The sequence below is a fragment of the Cygnus atratus genome, chromosome 4, assembly GCF_013377495.2.
Source record: "Cygnus atratus isolate AKBS03 ecotype Queensland, Australia chromosome 4, CAtr_DNAZoo_HiC_assembly, whole genome shotgun sequence".
Taxonomy (NCBI): Eukaryota; Metazoa; Chordata; class Aves; order Anseriformes; family Anatidae; genus Cygnus; species Cygnus atratus.
In genome coordinates this window covers 74,393,993-74,411,353 of record NC_066365.1, presented here as the reverse complement: position 1 = coordinate 74,411,353, position 17,361 = coordinate 74,393,993, and the positions used below count along the sequence as shown (strand labels likewise).

The 17,361-nt window shown below is 39.4% G+C and overlaps 2 long non-coding RNA genes across 2 annotated transcripts in view; both read right to left on the bottom strand.

The window, feature by feature from the left end:
• The window catches only part of LOC118248481 (uncharacterized), a 50,009-nt gene extending 33,076 nt beyond the window's left edge, over positions 1-16,933 (bottom strand). Inside the window, exon 1 of the long non-coding RNA XR_004778761.2 lies at positions 16,764-16,933. This is a non-coding gene — a long non-coding RNA (uncharacterized LOC118248481). The remainder of the gene's footprint in view (positions 1-16,763) is intronic.
• Positions 3,774-6,815, bottom strand: LOC118248482 (uncharacterized). The gene is made up of 3 exons (XR_004778762.1): positions 6,525-6,815; positions 5,057-5,190; positions 3,774-3,858 (listed from the first exon to the last, which is right to left on the bottom strand). It is a non-coding gene; the product is annotated as an uncharacterized LOC118248482 (long non-coding RNA).
• Positions 16,934-17,361: the final 428 nt, after the last annotated feature.

Here is a 17,361-nt window from a genome sequence, read left to right as displayed (position 1 = left end):
CACAGATACATCATAAAATTTACCACAAGTATCCTGTTCCACAGTGAAATAGATGAGCATTTGCTCTTCCCAAGTCCTTTAGGCTGATCAGTAGTTTGGAGAGGTTGGCTCAAAGGAGTTAAAGGTGCTGGTATCGCAAGATAACAGTAAATGAAATAGCTTTAGCAGCTTTCCCCTAAGAAAGCATTGGTCTTTTATCAGGATGACAAATATTAGCAGTTTACTAAGATACACACAACCTGGGATTTTGCTAATCCATCATATAGATGCGAAAATAAATTCATCTCATGATACTGGACATAACAAGTAAGAGGGGAGTTCTGAGAGCCTCCAATTATGCTGAGAACGATTTTCTTTGTGATCTTGCATGCAGTGAGGGTGCTGTGTGACCTTAAATCCTCTCCTATTACTGCTCAGAAACTCCTCATTTGCAGCAGTGTTGGTAGGTACATAGTAAGATGGTTCATGTCTTAAGATCAGAAAAAGCAATGTCTGAACCATTTATGACTCGATTTCTATCAAAATGAACTTATTTGTCTAAATTTGGTGCTACAGCCAAGTATAAATAGAGTCTGTCTAGACAGACACTATAATGGAGAAATGAGATAAAAGGTTTTAACTGTACCAGGCTCCTGACTTCAGTAGACCAATCCAGAGTTATTTCTAGACTGAACTATGCTATCAAGAAAAGAAAATGGAAATGGTTTATTATGCATTCATATGTTAGGTTTCCATTACTTGGATTTAAAAAGTCTGGGAGATTAGATCCAAAATAAAATAGGGGGGTGGGGCACAAAACTGTTGCAATAGCAAAGGTAAAGGGGAATAGTCTGCTGTGACTGCTTCTGTGCCCAAATCTCCATGTCAGGCATCATCTCAGAATGATACCGTGACACCAAGCGCACAGTGAAGAAATATCATTATAATGTCTCTGCTGATTTAAAGCATTTCAAATTTTGGACAGCTGAACTGAGAGGTGAACTATCAACAGGCTGACAGATCTGACACTACCATACAGACAGGTTTGGGTTGGCCAGGCCAGTTTCAGGCCTGCCCTTTCTGGGCAGTTCCAGGGCAGGGACTTTCCTGTAACTAAACCAGGAAAGAACAGAACACTAACATCATCAACATATGATTTTCAAACAAACTTGCCCAACAGTGAAACTCTGAACAAGAGTTCAGAGGTAGTAGGATCAACCTTACACCTTCTTCTGTCTTATATTCCATCCATTCCCCATGGGATTTCTGCATTTGTGACTCTATTCCACCCCTGTGGGAAACAATTTCCAATCAGCAAGGGGCATAAACACCACTACTTTCCTGCACCTGCCTCATTTATAAACCGTTTTTCTCTGGGGATTTAAAAGTGCAGCACTTAAGAGGCCAACAACATTTACTGAGGGTGACAATAAGGTCGTGGTGGAAAAAAGTTGAACAGCATGAAGCTGTTGAATGTATGGCCAATGCTATGCTTTGGCATACTCATGAAAAAATAAGTTGCATTATCTTGAATGCAGCCCTAATTACAGCTTAATTTACTCAAGCCTGATATTTATACCTCAATGAGAATACTGAAAAGAAATCTTTTTTTTTTCTCTTTTTTTTTCTTTTTTATAAAAAGAAGCAGCAACAAGTAACCTTTAAACTACAACTTTAAGCTAGAGATATAAAAGCTTTCTGTCTTCTGCTTCACTATGAGAGTTAAGAGTTGACTTGGTCTCATTTCTGCAAATCTCTCTCCAGAAATACCTTCTGAGACAGTGCATCTATTTAACCTTCAAGAAAAGGATACTGTGATAAGTAGAGGTCAGGCTAGCGTGAACTGTTGGAGAAATTCAGACTAGAAATAAAAAATATTTTAATAGTGAGAGCAATTAACCACTGGAACAACTTCCTCGAGACCTCATGATCCTTCATGAGCTGATTTCCTTAATAAGAGAAAGTGGGTTTTTTTATTATTTCTTTTTCTTTTTCTTTTTTTTTTTTTTTTATACAAGATATGCATTCCCTCAAAGGGAAAGATTAGGCATTGTGTCTCCTGGCTACTTTATCTGGTACGGCTCAGGTAGTGCTGACTTAGGCAATGATACAAGTGTTTTTCTGGTCTTAAGTTTTATGGCTTAGATGTGGTCCAGGTCCTCCTTGTGACAGTTCTGTAAGTTCCTACAAGTTTGAATCATGCCAAGAAAAAGCGGTACCTTCTGCTCATACTGCTTTGACATGAAAGAAATCTTTGCCTACCTAAGGGATGCTTGTTGTTTGGATGCTTTCTTATTTTTATCTGTATGTATCTGTTTTATCCTTGTGCAATACCAGATCATTGGATCCTCTAGGTTTTGCTACTGTCTGTCAAACAAACAAGAGCACACTGATATTGCAATCAGCTCACAAAGCCAACAGGAACCTTGTCTACCCCTCTACTAGCAAGTCATCATATTTCCTCTCATTCTGCAGGTGACTGGTACAGATCCATCTGGTGTCTCTACAGTAATGCTCCTATCCCTCAACAGAAGGCTCATCCATAACGACAAATGGGAATGCCTTCTGACCTGCACTGTTCCCTGGACCGTGCCTTCATGTTGTCTGAGAGAGCACTGTTTGGCACAGACCAAACCCATGCCAGACAGAGAGCATGGTAACATCTGAACGTGGGCTAATGTTGGAGCCTACTCCATGGTCCTGTGCAGTACAAGTGACGTGCCTTCATGACCACATCCACATTACTTTAACCTGTTTCTTCCAAGAGCTTCTTGGAAGTCATTATTAACATAGGATACTCTTGTCGAAAACTATAGCTGATGCTGTTAATGTCAGTAGTTTACAACAGCCCAACCCAAGACCAGCCAGCTCTCAGGGGCTGTTATTTCATTGAAGTAAGGAGCAGGATGAGAAAGCTGAAAGAAACTATTCCATTCCTTGCCCGAAGTGCTCTGCAGAGGTGTTTCTGGGATGCTCTTCCCACAATGTTCCCAGGCAAATTATTGAATTATTGTGTGTTTAATATCTTCTCCAAGCCATTTTATCAGGAGATCTCAGAACAAGTCGTGTTCATTGAGGAAAACAACAACAACAAAAATCCTCCCCTGTTTTTAACCTGGGTTTGTGCGAAGACTTTGTTTGCAAAGTCCCAAACTCCCAAAACAAGTGATAAATAAGTCAATAAGTTAAATAAGTCACAGAGGGCAAGTTGGGGTGATAATTCAGGTCAGCCTTGTTTTGAAATCATCATGAAATTACAGGCCTGAGAATGGGAAATGGTAGTAAGGCTAGGGTAAATAACAAAGTGATTCTGCTTGAGTCACTGAATATACACCAATGAGAATAGATCCTATCTTTTTCTAAAAGAGGGAATTGCACATGCCAGAAATTGCACTGATTCCTTCAGAAGTGATCATGAGAAAAGTAGCAGAGATCTCACAGGATGATGTTAGCATGGGGCTTGTCTGATATTACTCTTAAGGAGAGTTTTGCTGATTTGTGCCTGGCCTTAAGTGCACGTGGGACCTAGCCTTGATTTTGCTTGCATAGATAAGAATATGAAACCAAGCTCATGCTGTCTGATGACATGAAAATGATAATAAAAAAAGTTTGTTGGGCTTTCATAACAAACAAATCAAAAAGATCTCTCTCTCTTTTTTTTTCTTTGTTTTCTTTTCTTTTTTTTTTTCTTTCTTCTTTTTTCCTTTGATGTAGCTTTTAGTCTGGGCAACCAGGAGTAGAAAAATCACTTTCAGATGTGTCCACATTCTCCAGATTGCACGGTATTGTGCAGATAAGGTGGCAGGCTGAATGACTCACTCATCAGCCAGTGCGTAGGATAGTGCATGCACAAACAAGTGATAGTCCCAGAAGACATCCCTAGGATGAAGATTTAAAAGTCAGTTTGTTTCTATTTAAAGTAGTCTCAGCCAGATTGTAAAAATAGTTCTATACCTGCTCTTGTTGGAACTCTTCAGAAACCCAAGTGAGCTAACAAATATCATCTAGAAGTTATTTATTCAGAAAGTTTTTAACTTCATGGCAAAACTACTTTGAATATATAAGGTAATTAGGAGATTTGGGTGTAATCCCCTACCACAGTAAGGATGGCTCCATTTGTCTGAAATGATGAATATTTTTAAAAAGAGCAAAAGTGACATGTTTCTGCAACACATTTACATATCCCTGATTGTCATAACATTGTAGGAGATCAGAAAGTTGTTCGTGTGGGGGACAGGCTGATTCTGGTTATTCAACAAGAAGTTTTCTATCAAGAAAAATGAAGTCTGATTTTAAGTTATTCTGGAATCTGGGTTGTGGGAATAGGTTGAAAAAACCCAATGTGATTATTAATCTGTTCAGCAAGATGATGGATTACTTGTTAAATCCTTTAGGTTTCCAAAAATCAGATGGAATAGTGTCTCCAAAGAAGATATAAGAGTTTTGCAGATGAATTAACACAGGAAAAGATCCAGGATTTTGCCACCAATCCAGTGAATTTAGCTGTTTAGTAGAAACGCTTAGGGATAGTCTCAGTATCCTTCAAGGCTCCATATCCAAAAGCAGCTATGGAGGTTTGCAGTGTGATCTGGAGTGGGGAAGGTGCCTATAACTGAAGTTATTTGAGCTGTCTTGCCAACACAAATGGTCTTTTTCAACCCAACTGCCCACTGCCTGAGCTTGGACTGTGGTTGCAATTAGTACCAAGCTCTGAATACGTCAGAGGAAGACTGAAAGCCTCAAGTCAGGGAGAATCATAACACTACCAGAATTGAAGGAATTACATGGATTTAACCTGGCTGAGCATATGAAATAAGCTCTTTTAATCATTGCCTTTTTTTTTTTTTTTTTTCCTGAGGGGATTGAGGGCTTTGTTTGTTATTACACATCACCCTTTAAATAAAGGTTGTAGGAGAAATGGAAAGGAAAAGATGAGGGATGAAATTCTGAAGGTTTAGAAATCCTTCAGAAATTCTGACTTCCATGGAAACAGGATTTTGTCTCTGATATACTAGGCAAAACCAGAATTCTATCACAAAAAAAAACTGTAGCAAACACTTTATGAAATCAAACATACTCCGTTTTATATCCGATTTCAAGGTGTTGTCTTCATCCAAAAAAAGAGATGTCTTCCATCTGAAACCTCTAGCACAGGGGTTTTCATGGTAGTTCCTCTTTCCACAGTAAACTTGATGATTCACCAAGCAGAACCTTTAAGAGATGGCAAGGCTGAAATGTGAGACTTATCACTTCAAGAAAGTGCTTCTTTCTCTCTCTGTTTAGAAGGACAAACATTTTACTTTTCTTCTGTTTGGTTGTAGGAAATTAAAATGTATTTTTTATTCATGTTACATCAATGGGATCTATTGAAGTGTGGCAGTTTATTTTTAGGATGGCTGAAGGGTTATTTTCAGAATTCTCTGTCTAAAAATACACCCATATATTTGAAACACTGCAAAATCTTGGCAAGATCCATAAATAGAATATTTAACCCTTGAGACCCCTTTCTTAACAGAAACCTTTGAAAACCAGCTAGCCCTGGCTGTGAGCCATTCGTGACTAAGAACAAGATAAGCATAGCAGTTAGGTGTCCCAGACCAGGCATCAAGCTGGAGATATAAACCAGGGAGTGACCAGGGTTGACCTTGTTTGTTCTGTGAGGTTCTTATTGTCCTGAAGGCATATTCCAGAAAAAACAAAATTTTGCATGAGGGCTGATTAGCTCTGAATAGCCCTGCTGGTCAATAACCCAAGGTCTCTGAGAGAGCAGTCTTGCCGCTCAGAATATGGTGCTTAAAGCTGCTTCTACATGACATTTTATGCACCTCACAAGCTTAAAGTGCTTTTAGCCATGCTTTGTGCACATACAGGCCTTAATATATGAGGTTAGGCCTTGAACTCTCGTCCTCTACAGGTGTCTCCGAGCAATAAAGATTTCACACAAATCCCAGAGTTTTCTCCATTTGCTCCATGGTGCCTTAAGGCTTTAGCTGAGCTTGATGTGCAGGAGCCAGAGGGACTGCCAAAGGGAATTACACCAGAAGCTGCAGCTGAAACATGTACACCGCTATTGGGAATGCACTGAGATGTTAATTTCCTTGCTGCACCACCAGATGAAGCCCTGCAGTGAATGCCTATCATGCTTGTTCCACCGGAAGGCCTTGAAGGCCTTCAGGGCTTCTGCAATCCTCTGAAATGATTTATGTGTTATAAAAAGGGCCATATGTTAAATGTTACTTACTGTGTTCCTAGTCTAGAAGTGCTTTACTGACTTTTCTTCCCTTCTGCAACATCCTGGTGTCTATCTGCTTGCCCTTTCTCCCCTGCCTGTTAATGTTGTTTATTGGATTTGGAGATGAAGGGACTCCCTTTAGCAGCTGTTTCTTCTGCCAATATCCTTTCCTGAAGATTCATATTTCATGTTCAGAAGGACTATTCTGGAGAAGCCATTTTTATACCCCCACAAACTTTTTGCATGTATCTCATTATCAGGAGCCATGAACTGTGTGCTCATTTGCAGCTCTGGCTACAGCCTAAACAATCACCTGATGAACAACCCTCGTGGATGCTTTATGGTTTCATGAGGTGTTCTTGTTCTGCTTAACAACAATGCTTGGGTTTACATGCCATCACTGGATGCTCTTGCATGCTGACAGCTTTGGTTCGGCTGAGCACTGGTCTTGTAGGAGGCCACAATCTGCTTTTGCTTCCCCAGTCCTTGCAAGTCTCTCCACCCGTCTGAGAGGATGAGGTTCCTTGTCTGATGTCTTTCTTTTAAAAGACCATCAGGAAATTTTCCAACACTTCACTGCACAGGGACAGGGAAGAGGTTTGCTGGTGGCCTGGCATAAAATAAAGCTCAGATTACATTCTGGTGCTTGATATTGAGGTATTTTCAAAGACATACAGATAGGGAAGGAAGGATTTGTCCCATTCTTACATCTCAGGAATCCGATGATCTTACCAGCTTTCTGGAAGTAGTCAGAAAAACTCATGAGAAGGGAATTTTGTTCACATTTTGTGAGGACATTTTCAGAGTAATACAGCTAGAAACAACCTGCCAAAAGACAACTGGGCATGAGAGAATCTGTGGATATGATACTCCATACAGAACAGTGATTATCATATCTCTTTGACAGAAAGACTTAAACAGTCATTCAGAATACCCATGGATGAGGGATTCCCAGCTATTTTTCAGAAGTGCAGTAACTGATCACCAATTATGTAATTATTTTAATTGGAGAAAATTACATGCCTGGCACCCCTTAGCATTACACCTGCCACAAGCTGTTAAGAGTCTTGTGGTCTGATTCCAAGACTGCTTCATTTAAAGCATGAGTATTCAAAAACATCACTGCATCATGTCAGCCCTCTGTCATTTTTGGTTTTGACTCTAGCTGTGTTGTGTTGTCTCCCTGAGAGAGATTCAGCCTCATATTTTCTCCTCTAACCTTCTATTTTTTTTTATTTTTTTTAAATGATAACTTGTAGTAAAGCTTCTATGTGAATCAGAACACAATTCAAGGACTGGAGATAGCTCTCTCTAACTTAAGTCATGGCTGAATGCCAGGAAACCCGTTTCTCTATGTAAAGACTAAAAAGAGAGGAAGAGGTTAGTTCATGAGCAAAGGGAGCCTGGTTTTCTGATGTGTGCCTTTTGTGAACATTTAAGTGGTTTCTTCTTTCAGACAGGACATTAAAGAGAATCTCCCTTTTCTGTGTGGTCACATAATTACAAAGCTTAAGAAGTTGTAGTATCTCTGAGATTGGACTACTATCCATCCATAAAGTTCCTTTCCCTGAAGTTGGCTTATAGGTTTAAAAGATATAGGATAAGGGGAGAGTCTGTAGGTGTTAGTTTCCTACACACGTTGGGCTCCCAAAAGTCTTTTTCTCTTTCCTGTGTTCTCTACAGGCTTGAAGAAAGATGGCCATCTACTGCCAGCTGTAAACCATTTATTAGAGGGACGTGCAGGAGCAGCTGAAATATTTGCTTTCCTGAACACAGCTATGGCTTTTTCTTAATTCAATATTGCATTAAGAAGCATTTAAGGAAAGAGAAACAAATTCTTTCTTAATCTTCATGAGCTTCACACCCTTGTTCCTCTCCTGACTTAGACAAACAACTAAGGACTAGCCAATTTTTGTCCCCAGGCAGCTTGATTTAAAGTTTTTAGAGATATTTCCAAGGATATGGTTTTCAGAGCACATTTTTCATGTTTCAGGGAGTGCTGTCCACACCTGGGCAGGGTATCTCAGTATACCAACATCTCTGCTGATGATCAGTCCTTACTCTGGCTGTCTGAAGAACATTGTGAAAAACCCATTGTGGTGGAAAATCCTTGGGGTGCAGTGTCATCCAAATAAATGGACAGTGTAAGAACATCATTATTCCTTTGTAAATGCCAAAAATGTAAAAATACGCCATCAATCTGCTGAAGGAATAGAAAAGATTGAAACAAAAACAATTAGAAAAGGTTCACTATGAAGCACAGCAGGAGGAAGGGAGCCTGAAAGACTTGCTATGTAATTATAGACTCAAAGAGAATTTTTAGCAAGGAAGGGGGTGTGAATACAGATCTATTCATGTGTGGATAGAGAAATCTCCATAAAGAAGCACTTTTGACCATAAATGAGCATTCATCAGTGGAACTGTTAACATAAATTTTCCTCACTTTTCAAAGGATAATAGTACCAAGGGATGATAAAGGTGCTGGGGGGACAAGGATGATGTGGATATTATGTGGATATTGAGGTACTGAAAGGGGGATGGGGGAAGTGAAGATTCAGGAAAGAAGAAAGAGAGAGAGAATTTAGGGTGTCTTCTGCTGAACTTTCACCTTTGCTTCTTCCTCTGCCTTTCCACTTTTCCTTTATCTTGTCATTATATGCTGTCCATTTCTTGTATGTCCATAACATCTGGGAGGAGCAAACCTCATCTATACAGGCAGAATGGTGCTGTGTGAAAGAGAGCCCATCACTCCCTGCTCCGAGACACCCCCAGACATGGGTGCATGCAAGAAAGGCATGTCTCATGAATCCCAGTATGTCTGCACAAGGATCTGTGCTCCACACCTCCTATTACCTCTGTCTTGCACTTTCTGTGCTGATGTAAGCAAAGGGCCTCTAGGGTCTAAGGGGGAAAATCATTCCCTGAGGCTTGTTTGAATGGCATAAGCATCCCAGACCCTTCCTGTCCCCAGCCACAGGGAAGTCTTCCTTTTGGCAAAGTAAGGTCTATTCATGTGATGACTTTGGGTATTTCATCCACAGCAGTTGCCAAGTGTTTTTGCCTCGGTACATTAAGTATCTAAGCCAAGTGGTGCCCACACTGCCAATACAGAGACTGACTGTGAGGCCATTGCCTCCAGGACAAACATCTCCCTTCCTGCAGGGCCAGTTAACTCTTTGTAGTTTCAAGGTAAAGATTTGACTTTTCAGTATGGTAGACCAGGGAGAATAAAGTATATGTTGATGAGAACACGAGACTCTTTATGTCAGTTCTTGTGCTCTTTAATATTCTGAAAAAGGAGACTCTTGATACTTGTTTTGTTCTGAGGACACTGTGATAGAGAAAATCATCCTGATAGGCAATACTGCTACAATGAACCATAACATCTCATGCATTGTTTTCAGAAGAAAAAGGTAAACAGTTTTGTATTACTACCTAAAGATCATATCGTGCTAGATTTTTCTAAAAAAATAATAATTACATGAATTGCATTTCTTTCGTTATAAACAAGGCTGAAAGATCACTTTATTTGGGAATGGAACGATGTGCAGAGAAGCAGTCATTCAAATGACTGCTGAATACGTGTTTTCAGCAAGTACATGTGTGTGCTTTAAATGTCATGCTTCTCTCCCTTTCACATTCATTCTCTTTGACATTCAAAGACTTTTATGTTTAAGGCCAGGACTCACGTGGACTCACTGACCTGTTGCAGAACAAAGTCAGAAGGAAGAATTTCACCAAATTTTAAGATAACTTAATGTTTGAACTATATCACATTATTTTAGAAAACTATCCTGTCTTGATTTAAAGACATGAGAAAAAGTGACTTTGGTATGTCCTGTGGTAAACTGACATAATCTTTAGTTATTTTGGAAGGCAAAAATCAGAGTCTTGATCTTTCATCTGAATTTGCTCAGCTTCCCTAGCAGATATTTGATCTTGTTCTGAATCTTTCTGATAAATGAAAGTGTGCACTCATGTCAGAAATTTTTACTTAGCTTGGCCAAATGCCTGGTATCTAGAGGACTTCTATCTTTTTCCTGGATAAATTAAACTAAACATCTATATTTTCACACGTGCATGAACTTCAATGCCATCTGAACATTAGAGAAATATTGAGAAAAGTATACAAGAATAGCTATTTCGGCACATTAAAGCTCACATTGACCATGAATTTCACCATAACTATTTTTTCAGAAATGTTGTTCTTTCCTGTTTTCCTCCAAGCATCCTAAGCATCAGAAAATGACCTGTCACCGTATCTTCGCTGCTACTCACTTGCTATTGTCACTGTGCTTCACTGCTATTGTCATTACAATCCCTTGAAGTGAGACATACAGAGACCCTCTGCATATAATCCTAGCACGTGTGCTATGCAGTACTGTTATGACTGTATACAAGAGCAGGAAAGTCAAGAGAAAACTAAACATATTTTCTCAGTCTTTGCACTGAGAGGTGATCTCTCTCTTTATTATCAGAAAGTTAAAACCTAGCCTGTCAGGTCCTCACAGATCAACAGCATGCAGAATGTTCCCTTCCTTATCCTCCAGCACTACTGATGCATGCTTTGAAATGCTCTGCAAGACTATTTCTACTGGTACAATGTTCTCATCTGCTTTGTAAAGAGGTCATTTTTCAGCAATATCTTTAGCACCAACTGACCTAAGGCCACTGAGGAGAGTGTTTCCGTGCAGAGTCGCTGATATAGTTGTGGTTGTGCTTAGGGCAAAGACTAATCTGGCAATCTACAATGAAAATAGAGTCATAAAATCTGACTTATTATTATTACTGCTCTACAAATGATTGCATAACGTCACCCCACCATACCCTTCAAAATAGCAGCATAGCAGGAGGAGGAACAGCTGCTGTGGTACTTTTTCGGTTGAGTACATACTGGGGAAAACTAATTCTGAACTCACTTTGACTACTTTCAAGGCAAGATCTTTCCAACACTGTATGTTTTCCAAATTTAATTTTACGATCTCTCTGGAATGGGAGATGTAGGAAATGGTGATGTGCTTTTTGAGTAGTTGGTGCACTTGAAGTCAAAGTGTACCTTACTCCTTACTTCTAAATGCAAATGAAATCCTATAATGGTGTATCAAAGTCATAGAAATACCAAAAGCTAACAATTTTGGATCTCTATTTGTTTCTGTTCTCGTGTGGAGTAGAGGTAAAATAAAGCCTTCTATTTTTTAATGAAACTTTTTCATGACATCATCTGAAAGAATATGAGTCAGCCAAACAGATCACAATTCTGACTTCAAAACTTTTTTTCCACTTTGTGGAAACAAAGTTTCCTCTTGACAAAAGATGTTCAAGAGGAGCTCAGTCACTGCAACCACGGGCCCTGGCAAGTGTGCACTGGGAATTGTCACTGCTGAACACCTTCTAGAACAAGGCAACTGGGCATCAGTCTCTCTGTTTAAATTTGTGTGAGCAAGGAAAGAAAATTAATTGAAAGGTTTTTGGTCCTGTAAAATTTAGGTGAGCAATTTTCCAATAGAGTAATTGATTGTAATGCATGAGCTGGCAAGTTTTCCACATTACCTTGTCAGCTTGCTTCATCATTCTATCCTGGGAAAATCAGCTAGGGCTAGAAGATAAGCATAATAGAAGGCCAGGTAAGAAAAACAGGTGAGCTATCAGTAAGGTTTTTTCCAATAATTTTATCCATGGTTATTTTTTTATAAGGTAGATATTTTTGCTCCAGAACCTGGACTAATGCAAAATTATTTTCAAAGTATGTCATATATCATATGTAAGGGGTCATTGCTAATTAAATTTCTATGCTAATTTGCACAGGCAGGCGTGCATTTCACTAGGTGGTATAAATTTAGAAATTATTTCAAATCCATTAATTTCCTCTGTTACAAAATAAAACAACTGCTAAACCAGTTAGGCTGATTGCCAGTAAAATCTAGACCACGCATGATAACCAGCAATTCACCAGTTCTGTCTATTGTTTTAGGAAAATACAATCATTTCAGAGACTACTGCATGAAAGAAAATTTAATTGCATTTGGTAGATGTTTGTACTAGTAATTAAGTATGCTTAGCCAAAAAAAAAAAATCTATCTATCTATCTATCTATGTCACATTAGAGCTTTGCTGGCTTCAGCTTCCAATGCACGGCTACATGAGACAACAGGAGATTATCAGAAAACTAGAGCTTGATTCATGTCTGTGTATTAGTGAGATGCAGAGCCAGCAAATCCTAGCACCCACATGATATAGAGGGGGATGAAAACTTATTTTCCAACCTCAGTCACCTGACCTTGGTCAGAGTTACAAAGGTTAACTTACTCTGTCGCATACATCACTTGACAATGTTATTGCTTTTCCTCCTTCAAAAAACTTGAAAAGGAATATCATTTCCTTAATGTTTTTATTAAGATAAAACACTAATGAACTACAAATGGATAATCTTTAGCTGTCAGTGAACTGTATATTTGTTTGGACAGGTCTCACTTTTTGAAATGTCTGCAAGAAGTTTCCAAGAAAATTGCACTGTTTCTTCCCTCTGAAATTAATTAATGTTTTCATCTCCTTGTCCTCAGTGAAATACAATATAGAAATATCTGTCAAGGATCAAGACTCCAATAAACTAAATGCTGAACTGAAGTCTCTTAAGCACAGAAGCCATTGTGCATTTAGTTTTACATTTTTTGCATTTAGTTTTTACAGTAGACAGCTCACAGCTGGCAGTGGAAGAACTAAGAGTGGCTGAAAGTGTAGGAGGTGGCTAGTACAACTAGTGTTACCTTAGGACACTTGCACACCTCTTTAGTAACACAACTAGCCCATGGACAGCAAGGCATCCTTCAAAGTGATCTACACGCAATAGGAGTTGGAGGATTCCAGCAGAGGCCCTGGAGTCTTGCTGTTCTCTTCTCCCCTCCCCACTACGATATTTAAAAATATTTATCTCTAAACTTTTATTTTTTTTTCCCAATCGTTGCTGTTCAAGCAGCCCCAAGAGCATTGAGCAATGTGGAAATGGTGCACAATGAATCATATGGTGCCTTCAGCCAAGGCGCTTAGCAAACTCCTTGGTTTCCCCATAAGGTCTTTTCATTATCCAGGGATTGTTCTCACACTACACGAGCGGTAAGCTTAAAGTTACATCTGCTTTGCTGACCTTGCCTGAAGACTGAACATTGTTTGCATGTTCTCTGACTTAGAACACTCTGTATAGCTCCTGTGCTGAAATGGGAAGGAAACATTTTTCTCTATTTCCTGTGTTCTGTGTGAACTTTTCCATTGTAAAATGTGTTTTTGCTTGTTTGTTTTTGCCTTTCTTTTTTTTTTTTTTAAACATAGAAGTTGACTGGAAATCAATATTTTACATCTGTTATGTCCATTTAGACTTCACCTGCAAGAACTCTGTAGTTTTCAGCTGGTACAAGATCTTTAATAAAAAAGCAAACCAACGGCTAATGGAGAAGGAGGAGACTTGGGAACAGCCATAATCATCACTCATTGGATAACATATTATTTGGGATATTAAAGTGCCTACTGCAAAAGACTGTGGATGTATCACTTTCAAGACAAACTGAAGGCTAAAGGAAATTTAAAAGCGCAATGTCTTTTTTAAAAACAAAATAGGTTATAAGTGACAAATGCACACCCCCGGCCTATCACATCTCTAAGATTCAGATGCTGTTGTGCCAGGAATTTAGACACATGCTTACTAAAAGACAACTTTACCATGGGAAAATTGCCATCTACATACAGAAAACAGACAGAAATCTGTGTGCACTTAACCATTTCTTTTTTTTTTTTTTTTTAAAGCCTTTTCAAGCAAGCTAAAGCAAGCTAGATCCAGAAGATGTTCTCAGTAAGATTTATCTCACCTAGGTAAAATTTCTTGAAGATAGATACTGTGTCTAGTCTTTGACAGGTTCAATGGGGATAAGGGAGAAGGGAACATCTAGAAAGTTGTGGATCCTTTACCTAGCTTAAGATGCAACCAATTGTACTCTAGAAGAGCATTTTTTCTGCACTGACTTTAGGTTAGATGACAGTGTTTGTCAGAAGGCCAAAGCCAAAGTATTTTAAACTTAGCTAAAATAGGTGGAACGAATGCCTAACAGTCACAATACCTAACTTGGAGTTTTCTGACCCCTGAGCTTGTCTGTTCAGCAATGGACCCTTAATATACAGGAAAAATGTGTAATGACTAGCAAACTAAGAGTGGTAGATGTGATAATAAACACCGAAGTGAGCTGCTTGTCTTAAACCTTTCCCTCTCTATAGTTTTGGTGTATGACTTATACACCAGGAAGCCCTTATTAACTGGGCCACCTTTGCTGGCATTCCTGTACATATTTGCTTTTAAAAGAATGAAACAGGCTCTATCCACTCTTCATGTGTCATAGAAGGAGAAGATAATTGCTACCTGCTTTCAAGCATATTCTAGAAAGTGGAAAACCGTCCAGTCCCTATCATCTGTGGAGATTCAAACTCTCTTCTCCCATGAGGTTCCATTAATGGATTTGTCAGCAGACAGCCTACATGTTGGGGGGACAGGGGAGAGCATTCTTTGCCTGTTGTATTGAAACCGAGCCTTTATGCAGCAGATCTCCCCTGGATCAAAGAAGGGTAGCAGGAAAGCCATCTGCTAGCCAAACTTGCGTTGTCACCTGAAATGGGGAGGCTGGTTTCCAGTTCCTGTTCCAAGGACTATTTATACCTTTTTATCTAATGACTTTGAAAGGATTGATTATGATGACGTCGTGTCCTTCCTATGCTCCACAAATAGGTTAGAAGACCTGGAACTAAGATATCGACTGATTCAGGTTTGAGAGACAGAAACTGGAGCCAGTCTGGGGATCAAACACCGATCCTGTGTCCATCCGACTATAACTATGTGACAGAGGGGCAGGAAATCTCTCACTCTTGGCTTTTCAATCAAGCAACATTTGCTGGAATAAAACCAAGTTGCAGTTAGAGGCTGGAAGAGATCGCATGGACACAAGCTTGAGGAACAAGTTTCTTTCCAAAGTAAATGCTTATGGAATGAAACTTGGGTTTCCGGTCATGGGAACCTCTTATACAGTGAACTCTTATAGAGTGTGAGACATGGAGAGGCTGGGCCTTTGTGACATGGATCTGCAGTCTAAGTGCTGTCAGGCACACCATTTTCTCTTTACATTAAAGGCCATTCTGTTTCTTATTTACCACATGAATGGGAGAAAGTTAGAAACCCATCAACCAAGTTTACCAGAGAAATACTAAACAAAGAAACCATTGATCAAATCTTGCTTTCAGTGAAGAATTCATCTTGAAGATAATTACAATTTTTTAAAAATGATGAACTAAAAATATACACAAATGAAATAACAATGATAGGTACTTCTTCATCTTAGGTACACTGCTAATTGGAAAAGAACAAAAGAAAACAAAACAGCTTCTGGAAAAAATTATTAACATTTTAACAGATATAAAGTATTTGCCACACACACTCACCTATGTGTGCTTTCCTGCTAGTGCTAAGTAGCAAGCTCAAAGACAGGTTTTAAAACGTATTTATTACTGAGCTCTTTCTTGTTTCAGCTTACTGCATCTTGCCCAAGGTCTTTGGCACACAATCAGCAATGTTTAAATACAGAGGGCAGCTCTAAGGTACTGTCTTACTGTCCTGTGTAGGGACCTTTGGAAGATTGGGAAAGAATCTCAGAGCCACATGGAGAAACTGGGCAATCCAGAGGAAAACTGAAGTGGAAGAAATCCTCTCACCCTGCACAGTGTGATACTTGAAGAGCAAGGACGTGAACATGCTGGGGTGAAGCTCAGGAGGATGAGTCAGGGACACACTCTGCCAACATCCTTTAGATAGGAAAATCAGCTGGTAGGCTGAAGAGAACAGCAATTATAATTCGGCAACAAACTTAAAGGCAAAAGGATCTGAATTTCCCTACTGATTTTATACAGAATAACTACAAGTAGCACAGAGATGCTGAAGCTTAAAATATATTTCTAAAACAACTGTAGGCAATATCAGGATTATAATTAGGATTACTTTATCTTTTGAGCATCTAAAGATGATTTTTATCTCACATCTGTTATAGGATTAATAGTGGCTGTATAAAACATGGTACCTAAGGGGCCGTTAGCATACTATAGGGAGTGTAGTTTGTCTTCAAACCCTAATTCTCTCTGTTGTTAAAATTGTAAAATGTATCATGTCCATCCCTAGCACAAATAAAACAGGCTTGCTTAAGCAGATTTAGACTAAAGGAGCCTGATTAATATGAATTGTTAAAAGATGATGCAGAAATCATAACTAATTTTAATGATTCCTATTAAAAAAATCAATTAACTTTGAAAGAAAAAAGATCTGTTTGAAAGTAAGAGAGCTGCTAAGTACCACTTTCAATAGTGTATCCAGGCTTGTCATAAGTGCATTGTATGTGAAAGCAACAAAAAAATCACACTACTCAAATAATGTCCCTTACTTTCACGTATATTTGTGCACTCACACACAGAGAAAGTTTTCCTTTTTCCCCACCCTAGAAAGATGATGACGGTACACTGAAGATGCACGTACTTGTTCTGATGGAAAAGCCAAAAATCACTGGGGAAAAAAAAAAAAAAGGCTGGCAGGAAGCCATGGAGATTGTTTACTTTGTCCCCCTTTGAGAGGTGTGACAGCCCTGTCCCCTTTCCAAGGGATTCCTCTCGCTGCTGGTGCTCTGGCTCCCTGTAGACACAGCTTTACCCAGAAGGGTGTTGTTGAGCCGCAGGGCAAATGAATTCTTAGGCTCAGGATTTTGTTCATGTTTTGTTTTATGACATGCCCTCTCCAGTGACAGGAGCATAGTTTTACCAATTAAAGTAATCTATGGAAGCCAGGAAGCAGGGAGGACTCCTTGTCCCCATGGCTCTCCCTGTCCCTGCTGAGGTTTAGTAATGTCAAACATAGCTGTGGTGCTGCGGCTCCCGCAGGGGGGCTATTTAAACAGCTGCAGACTCCTGGGAAAGGCCATCCATACAACTCATCCGCCACCATCTGACCATAAATATTTGGAGCTGGCTGCCCACAGCCAGTATCAATTAAGATGGACCTTGGCAGTCCTGACCAGACAAGGCACATTCCTGAACAATTGCTGCTTTCTGCATGATGAGTCCATTCTCTCCCCACGGAG